Genomic DNA, 10100 nt, shown 5'->3' with positions numbered 1-10100 from the left:
TCTTCAATTCCCTTTAATTGGATGTTAAATGAGTTTTTTTTTTTTTACTTTTTTTTGTATGTGTGTCTAAAAATAGGTTGCTTTTTGAACCAGTTGCTAGATCTATAGAAATAGATTTATTATTTGTAAAAATAAGCTGGTTTTTAGAATGCCCATATTTCTAACATTTCTAAACTCTTATTTCTAACAAGCTAACTAACAAATTATATATATTTGCATTTTGTTATATATATATATATATATATATATATATATATATATATATATATATATATATATATATATATATATATAAACTCCAAATTTGACCACAATCATAGATTATATTATGGATAATTTACTTTATTTAAAATATATACGAATTAAATCATAAAATATATCTCATCAATACATAATACACACCACTATTGAATGGAAGATCAACTAAAACCATATTACCAGTAATCATTAAATTACAATATTAGTTAAACACTAAATTATAACATTCGTAAGGGTAATTAATTTCATTATGGTTTAGTCCATATTGTGAGAAAATCTTTAGTCGGAAATTTATAGTCTAAAATTTTTGAAATTTCCCATGGATATATATTTCTCCCTTATGAATATATGTTTCGAACAAACGGTTCCGACTATAGTTTGCATTTTTTTTTAAATTCAAGAAATATACGATAGAATGACAAAAATTTGATTTTCTTAATTTATAAGCAACACTTTTAGAACAATTTTGCGTATATTTTGACTTCGAATCTAAGTAGGTCTGTCTAGGTACAACATGATTCGTATTTTGTAGTTTATAAAACGAACAATCACTCCTTGAAAGACTAGTTTCCAAAATGAAAACAAATCTCAAATGTAGGATGCGTTGCAAAGATTTTAAACAGCAAGAACGTAGTAATAATAATAATAATAATAATAATAATAATAATAATAATAATAATAAATAATGTTAATTTGAAGGCATGAAAGATGTTGGGCTTTTGGAACCATGATATTTAGCCCATGATCGGGTTGCGGACCCAAGAAATATGTATTCTCTCTACTGTAGATACTTATTCATCTATAGCCCATTAAACACCATGTATCGGTGTATGCAACGGTGTATCTATCTGATTTTGATCCATATATATCAAAACCAATCATCATATCTGGTTTACTATTCTTTTTTAATCATCTCACTTACTAAATGAATTGAAATTATATTTTTTTTCTTTGTTATATCTAAAAACTTAAATCATTAAACCCATGACCATTTAATCAACTCTTCTAAAATATAAATCAAAACTAATAAAATAAAAGAAAAAAAGAGAACCTACAATAACTCAATAAAGGTTTTCACAATAATTGAAGGACAAAACTTTTAAGTTATATTTCATAAAAAAAATATTGGTTTTTTACTTTCAATGATTTTTTGCAATAAAAAAAATATATAAGTGATCTTTTGCATTCCATTATTTAACTCAATTCAATGATAATCTATTAAAACAAATATAAAAGAAAAATAAAATTGGACTTTTTTTTTTTTTAAACTACGTCATTTAAAAAGTTCACTTTTTCATATATATATATATATATATATATATATATATATATATATATATATATATATATATATATATAGGGTTAGGTTCATATGAGAAAGTGTAATTTTGTGAGACCGTGAGACGCAATCATAGTCACTCATTTAGTAAATATAAAAAACATTTTTAAAATGCAAAATAATTGAAAATTGTCGGAAAAAAATTTTCATATATTATTTTCGGAATTTATATTTTCCAAAACAAAAAATAAAAAAAATACCCAAAAATATAAAAAAAAAATACAATTTTTTTTACATATTCTAGTAGAATATTAGAATATTTTACATATCTGACAAATCAAGTAGAATATTCTAACATTCTAAAAATCACATTAGAATATTTATAGTATAATATGCTATTAGAATATTTCACGTATTTTTCAAAATAAAAAAATGGTAATTATTGATTTATTTATTTTTAAATTTTTTTAGGTAGTTAAAGTTCCGAAAATAACAATTAAAAAAAAGAATTTTTGGATTATTCATTTTATTTTGCATTTTAAAATTATTTTTAAATTTTTTCTCACGGTCTCAAAAAATTAGCATGGTCTTAAATGAACCTGAATATATATATATATATATATATATATATATATATATATATATATCATGGTTGTAAAAATCATTTGGCGGTAGCTCGGCGGTCGACTGACGATAAGCGATTAATCAGACTCGGCGGTAAGTAATCGGCGATTAATCGGGGACCTAAATTATGTAAAAAATTAATATTTCCTAAACAATTAAGTATTTGGAACTTTTAAATTTTAAAATTTTGAAAATTTAAAAGTTTTAGTATAATATTTTAAAATTTGAAAGCTTAAAATTTTAAAATTTTAAAATTTTGGTGTAACATTTGAAAAATATATTTTTTTTTAATTTTTTAAATAATTTCCACCTATGATCGACGAGGACCGCCAAGACTGCCAAGGACAGCCAAACCCGAGTTTGACCAATTTCCGCCAAACACCCTAATCGTAATCGGTTCGAGACCGCCAAACGATTAATCGCCGATTAATCGGTCGTCAAGGCCGATTTCTGCAACACTGATATATATATATATATATATATATATATATATATATATATATATATATATATATATATATATATATATATATATATATCTTTTCGAGTGAGGTTAAAACCATTTTAAATACTGGTAACATTACAAAAAAAATGTTCAAATACATATTATATATAAGTTTATAATTGTCCTCAATGAATTGTCATATCCTGAAAATATTCCATTAGACTTAATATGTATACTTTGCTATATCCTGAAAATAATCCATTAAACTTCATCTGTATACTTTGCTAACTTTTTTTTCTCAACGGCACATATCGAATAAGTATTCAAAAAGTCATCACTGATCACAGTTGCAATGGGCAAAACCAATACCAATTTTACTAGCCGGTACACGAAGTAATAATTATTTCTTTTTCTTTTAAAAAATAATAATAAGAAATCTGATTTCTTGTTTGTACCATTGACTCTAAAATGGTCAGCAATTTCATTCAAATTAAAATACCAAACTATCTTATTTCACAACATCATAATAAAAATCAAATTGTTATACAATATTCCTCCTTTCCACCACTCTAAAATCATTTGGATATAACATACTCAATTTTACTAACATTGATGCATCAAATTACAAAAAAGACTAACAATGGCTCAAAGTTGCCATATTTGTAAACCATTGCGTGCTTGTCTCATTAAAACGATCATGAACCTCTTCAAGGTGCGTGTTAAAGAACCATGATAAAGATATCAATTTTTATAATGATGTTGATTGTTGATGTCGTTATTTTGTCATGGGTTCCTTGCAAAATTGTTGACATGTTCAAATTTTCAATCGCATTTTTCACAAAAAAATTATATACTTTCTCTAAAAGATATTCAAATTAAGTCTTCATCATGAAACTTTTGCAATATATTTTTTGTAATCTCTTCCAATGAAACCACTTCAATTATGCCTTGATCTTTTTTAAGAGCTTGAGACAACATATTTGTAAGCTCTAAAATATGCAACATCAAATACAAATAAAAAAAAACCAAATGTTTCGATGTACAAAATAACACCATGTGTTTGGTTTTGGCTAACTCCATATTTACCTTCCTTATCAACATATTCAAGGAGTTTTAGAGCCTATAAGAATAAAAAAAACTAAACTTGATATTGTTTTATAATAAGAATCCCAATGTGTTTCTCTTGTTCATATTAACCAAAGCCCGCAAACCACATTTGTAATAAGGGAAAGGATTCCAAAGAAGTTTCCAACATCATTTTGGTTTCTTGCAAAGGCCATGACCACTAATTCAAGTCGGTAAGCAAAACAATTTACATAAAAAGAAGATATATTTTATAATTAAAGCTTTCAAACCATTAAACTCATCTCGTATATTTCTTGTTCTATGATAACTTTGGCCTATTATTTTTTCCCTACACAATCCATGTTGAAAAATAAAGAGTCTACGCAATATTTAAGAGATTTTGAAGATATGTATAGCCTATAAATATATCCTTAATAGCTCATGTTTATCAACATATCGCAAAATCACGTCCATCTAACTTGTTCAATAATTAATACATTACTAGTCATTTGTAGGATATTAAAATGGTGGAAAATTAGCTTAATTTCGACCAAATATTTAACTTTAATGTTTTATTACATTATGACAAGATCTAATGAACTATATCAAAAAAGAAAAATGTTTTTTTTTTATTTTTTTTACAGAAACATCCATTAAAAAAAATAAAAATAATAGAGAGAAAGAGAGAGAGAGGTGTTTTTCATTGTGTTGTATTTCATGTAAAGCCTTGGGGTATGGTAGGATTTTCACATATAAAAAGCTAATATGTCATATATATTTACTAGTAAACAGCGCCCCAATAATTGTGATGTGGAGTGGTATGATGTGGAGTGGTATGCATTAGCCATGTCAAAAATACCGGATACCCGAATTACCCGTCTGATTTTTTCGGGTATCGAATAAATCGGGTCGGGTAAATCGGGTATTGGTTAAATTTTTTCAGGTAATCGGGTAACCTGATTTTTTCGGGTCGGGTAAATGGTACATTTTTTGGGTTTCGGGTATACCCGAATTACTTTAATTTTTTTTTTGTAGAGCTTGTATTATATAGCAGGTATCTGATCACGCTTAAAGTAACTATCATTATTGTAAAACATGAATCTTTTTATTATGACAATATGACACTGACAATATTAAAAGTAATTGTTTATATATCATCATGTTCTTTAAAATTTAACTGTTTTTTAGATTATAGCTTTTATTGCAACTAACAAACTCATTATCTTGACGAAGCTTCAGAACATGACAAAACTTATGGCTACAATTATCTTAAACATTTTAAACTTTTAAATTAAGATCTTTAAGTATTTGTTTTTTTTAACATCTTATTAGATTAGATTAAGCTGTTAAAATTACTTGATATCTCAGGTATTATTGAATAAAAACTTTCAATGTTCAAAGTTTGAGTAACTTTGTTTATGTCTCGTTTGTTTATATAAACAAAACTAAAGCAAGACGTATCTATTTCATTAAATTTATTTTCACATAAAATTAAAAAAAATTATATATTTCGGGTAACACCCGAATTACACAAACCCGACCCGATACCCGAATTACCCAAATTTAATTTTGGTCGGATAACGGGTATTTTTTTTTTAAAATGATAACCCGAATTACTTGAAACCCAAAAAAAATTACCCGATCAACACCCTTACTATGCATCACGGAGGCTTATGAAGATTTTTATTGGCTGAGGAAAAGGTGGAGGCTTGCATTGGCTTCTATCTATCTCTTTATGTGTCTCTCTCTTGTCCCAAAACTATGAAACATGTGGAAGAGTGGATATTTGGATGATCTTGGCATGTACTGTACTTTATTAGTGAGTGTATAGTCACCATACCTCATAGTCTAATCATTTTAAAATTTATTAATATTGAAAACTTTGAAATATTTTTTTGTTTATTTGTGAGAAACGTTCATTTACTGTTTTTACTTCCGCGTTTGTATCTTTTATTGTTGAATCTTGGATCCAACAATTGGTACGAGGGCTTGTATAATATGATTAACTTTTTGCTCTTGACACCATTCTTATATTGATTAACATTTTTCTGAAACGTCTATCGTATTTTTCTTAAAATAATTTAAAAATATAGAAATATAAATATTTATTTACATTGTTCTTGATTTGCAAGGTTTTTTCTATCAAACCCACCAAAACCCAAAAATATTTCCTTGTCTTTTAGCATTTTTTTAAAATTTTTTTGAAAAAACACAGAATGTTGATTAAATTTATGTTCGGACTAGTTTTTGTTATTTTTAGTACATGTATTTTTGTTAACGTTTTTTAAAACCCACAAAAACAACGACATTTGTAATATAATTACATTTATAGTCCCTCATTTTTTAGTCTATTGACATATTTGATGTTTGGTGAAATTTGTTAATTATTTTTGATCCTCTGATTGAATATTATCACAAGTTTGGTCATCGAACATTATATCTTTGCAATATGACATATTTAGCTCTTGAAACAAATAAATATTCACAAGACAAGTACTTTTGTGGTTTTTCTCGACACGATTGATCCTTGTAAATTAACTTTGACATTTTAGTTCCTTGAACTCTAATTCTTGAATAGTTAGACGGCCTGTTTTGGTCCTCTGATTTTATTTATTTATTTATTTATTATTTTTTATTTTTACAAATGATCAACTACTCAACAATTTTTTTGCCTCCATGTTTTCCAACATTTGTGTCTTTTTTTTTTATTCTTGCATTTTATTTTGATTCCATCCTACCTGAAACGTCTGGTAATATTTGGTAGATTATTTTAATAAAATTTAATCTTATTACAGTGATGAAAACATGCAAAAATTATTTTTCAACAATTTCCTCTATGTGATAATTGTTGAAATAAAGAGATGTCTTAAGAGACAGATTCACTAAGTCACATATAAGATATTTTCAACACTATCAACTAATAATGCAATACATATATCGGCAATTTCATGAAATATTTTCAACATAATCAACTACTAATGAATCATCATCAATTTGATGAAAAGATAGCTAAAAGTATTTATTTTGAAAAGCAATTGTAATGTCTTTTTGAATACTAGGTGAAACCACTTAATTATTCTTTGGAGCATTTTCTAATTATTATTCGGACCCTTATCAATCCGGAAACTACTTGGAACCGATTAGTAATATTCGGGCTGATTCTCTCAGTATTTGATTTTCTATTTTTTAAGTTCGAATAGGTTCTTGTACCGAACCCGTGGCAGAACACAAGATGGGTTAGGGGAGGCCATGGCCCCCAGTTTTATCTCTCTCTCTCTCTCTCTGTATGTATGTATGTGTGTGTGTGTGTATATATATATATATATATATATATATATATATATATATATATTGTAACGACCCAAAAATCACGACTAAAAATTTCTTTTAAAAACATTACTAAACCAGATTTATAAAAACGTATCATAAGTCAAAACATAACTTTCGAGTATTAATTCAAAACATAATCTTATTATCAGAGTCAAACATCCCCAGGCTAACTGACTATGGTGTGTGCTCTGCAATCGTCCCGAGCTCCTCTTTTGAAAACCGAGTACCTGAAACCAAAACTGAAACCGTAAGCACGAAGCTTAGTGAGCTCCCCCAATCTACCACATACCACACAATAACATATAAAGCACATACTGGGCCTTGCCCACTGCATCGGACCGAAGTCCGGACTAATTAGGGCCTTGCCCCCTACATCGGACCGAAGTCCGAAGCTGACTGGGACCTTGTCCCCTACATCGGACCGAAGTCCGAAGCTGACTGGGACCTTGCCCCCTACATCGGACCGATGTTCGAAGCTGGCTGGGACCTTGTCCCCTACATCGGACCAAAGTCCGAAGCTGACTGGGACCTTGTCCCCTACATCGGATCGAAGTTCGAAGCTGACTGAACATAGCATAAACATATCAACTAGCATAAACACATAAATCCTGTCTGAGCCACGAAGGCATTAAACATACTAACTACTACATCGGACCGAAGTCCAAGGCTGACTGGGACCTCTGTCCCCTACATCGGACCGAAGCCCGAAGCTGACTGAACATATCGTAAACATATCTACTAACATAAACACATAAATCCTGTCTGAGCCACGAAGGCATCAAACATGCTAACTACTGCATTGGATCAAAATCCGGATACTACTGCTAGCTAAACGGGTCGGCATTGTGGCCTTAGACCCGTTCCTACTGGAAGGAAACTCACCTGAACTGCTGAGCTCTGCTGATAAACCTCTAGCTGCTCTTCGCCAATCCACTGAGCTGCTGCTCCTCTAGCTCTCCGAGCTATCAATATCAATATGACACTTAGTCTGACAGCCAACTAAGTCAACTCTGGTCAAAGTCAAAATCCTGATCAAAGTCAACCTTCCAGGTTAACCCTACTCGCCGAGTCCTCTTACTGACTCGTCGAGTTCATATACTCAGGGTCTTTTATCTGCGACTCGACTCGCCGAGTCCAACTAGTTCCAAGTCCTGTCTTGTCCAACTCGCTGAGTCACCACCCGACTCACTGATTCGAGTCTCAACTCGAAGGGTTTGGGGTTTCGCGACCTGACTCGCCGAGTCCACTAATAGACTCGCCGAGTCCAAGGCAATCTTCAACCAAATCGTCGAGTTGTTCTTCCAACTCGCCGAGTTGATGCCTAACTTCATCCGACTCGACGAGCTGTTCATCCCACTCGTCCAGTTCCTCCTCATCTTCAAGATACTCGCCGAGTCCACTCGAAGGACTCACCGAGTCTATTCAGTCCTTAATCCATGCAGTGGCTTTTCGAGCCAAGCAGGGCTTCCAACTCATAGATTCATACTTCTAAGGCCTATCCCCCACGTAAAGTGGCAAACTTTACGTGTAGATCAAGAGATCTAGGCTTAAAACACATTCAAACTAGGGTTTATGGCAACATACTTCTTCAACATACCAAGGGCTGATACTTTAGGGGATTCTAGACCAAAACAAACATGGATCTGAGGTAGCAACCTCAGATCTGGACCTCTAACTCGAAATGGTTACTTATCATGCCAAAATGTCCAAAACTCACACATAAGAATAGATCTAGGTGCAAAGGGAGTCCAAGCAACAGCTTATTACCTCTAATTGGTCTGAAATGACTTCTCAATCCCGGATCTACAGTCCCTTCTTGCACCTCCAAGGCCTTTCTTCCTTCTCCAAGCTTTAGTGCACTCTTCAAAGCAAGATCTAGCTCAAAAACAGATATGGTGGCTAGGGTTTGGTGTTCTGGGGTAGAGAGGCAGTAAAGGAACCCTAGGAAGGAGAATGAGACGCTTAAATAGGCTCCAAGTCCCGGATTTAGGGTTTTCCTCGTTCAGACCCAACTCGTCGAGTCTCCTTGGCCGACTCGCCGAGTCGGTCGCTTACACCTCGACCCGGATCCCGCTCGGGCTCGCCGAGTCCCTCCATGGACTCGCCGAGTCTCCCCTTAAAATTGAGGTCTTATTTCTTTTCTTGACTTTCCAAACTTTGGGGTGTTACAACTCTCCCCCACTTAAACTAAACTTCGTCCTCGAAGTTTGCTATGACCAACTGTCCTGCGAACTGCCTCCAACTCTTTATCTGGAAACCTAACACCCTTCTGTCCATCACTCCAGCCACTCACAGTGCTGGTCACTACTGTTGATACATACTGAATTCTTCTCCTTTCCCTAATTTCCTCAATGTTACTTCCTCCGACTGAGAATTCTGTTACCCCTCATCCGCCTACCGGATGCACTGAGACCACCCTGGTTCAACTAATCCACCGATATCTAAGTTACCGGACTCCCACCGGTCACTACACTCCATCGCAATCTCCTAGTCGCTTCCAGCGACTCCTAAAGATACTTCGACTATCTATAACTGTTCTATCCATTCTGCCGCTCATACTGAAACGATGCTGTTGGAACCAGCTTGCTTATATCCCATCTGATTACTCAACTCTTACTAACTCGAGCCTTCCATCCTGAAAGAAAAGCTACCTGCCTGGCTATCCTTACAGATCACTTACACTTGGCAGAAGGCTCAACTGATCCTGCTGAGAGGGACTTGCCATTTCCAAATCAATCAACTATACCGTCAGCACTTGCATTCCAACATAAATACTAATACTGTCCCAAAACTCTGAAACTTTCCAAACACTGAACTGCCTGCAATACTGAACATGCCTGAAACTCTAAACTGCCTGAAATGCTGAACCGACTGAAATGTTGAACGGCTTGAAACACTGAACTGACTGAAACACTGAGCTGCCTGAAACACTGAACTGACTGAAACATTGATCTGACTGACACACTGAGCTGCCTGAAACACTGAACTGACCGAAACACTGAACTCCAACCCAACTGTGGAGTCAAAGGACTCCTCACTTAGTCGCTTCCACGACTTCTGAACGAAATCTTCCTCTGGGACTAGTTTCCACTAGTTATC

Source organism: Lactuca serriola, chromosome 3, assembly GCF_051521515.1.
Source record: "Lactuca serriola cultivar US96UC23 chromosome 3, Lser_US96UC23_V15, whole genome shotgun sequence".
Taxonomy (NCBI): Eukaryota; Viridiplantae; Streptophyta; class Magnoliopsida; order Asterales; family Asteraceae; genus Lactuca; species Lactuca serriola.
The sequence above is the reverse complement of the archived record's forward strand: the minus strand, read 5'-3'. Positions refer to the sequence as shown.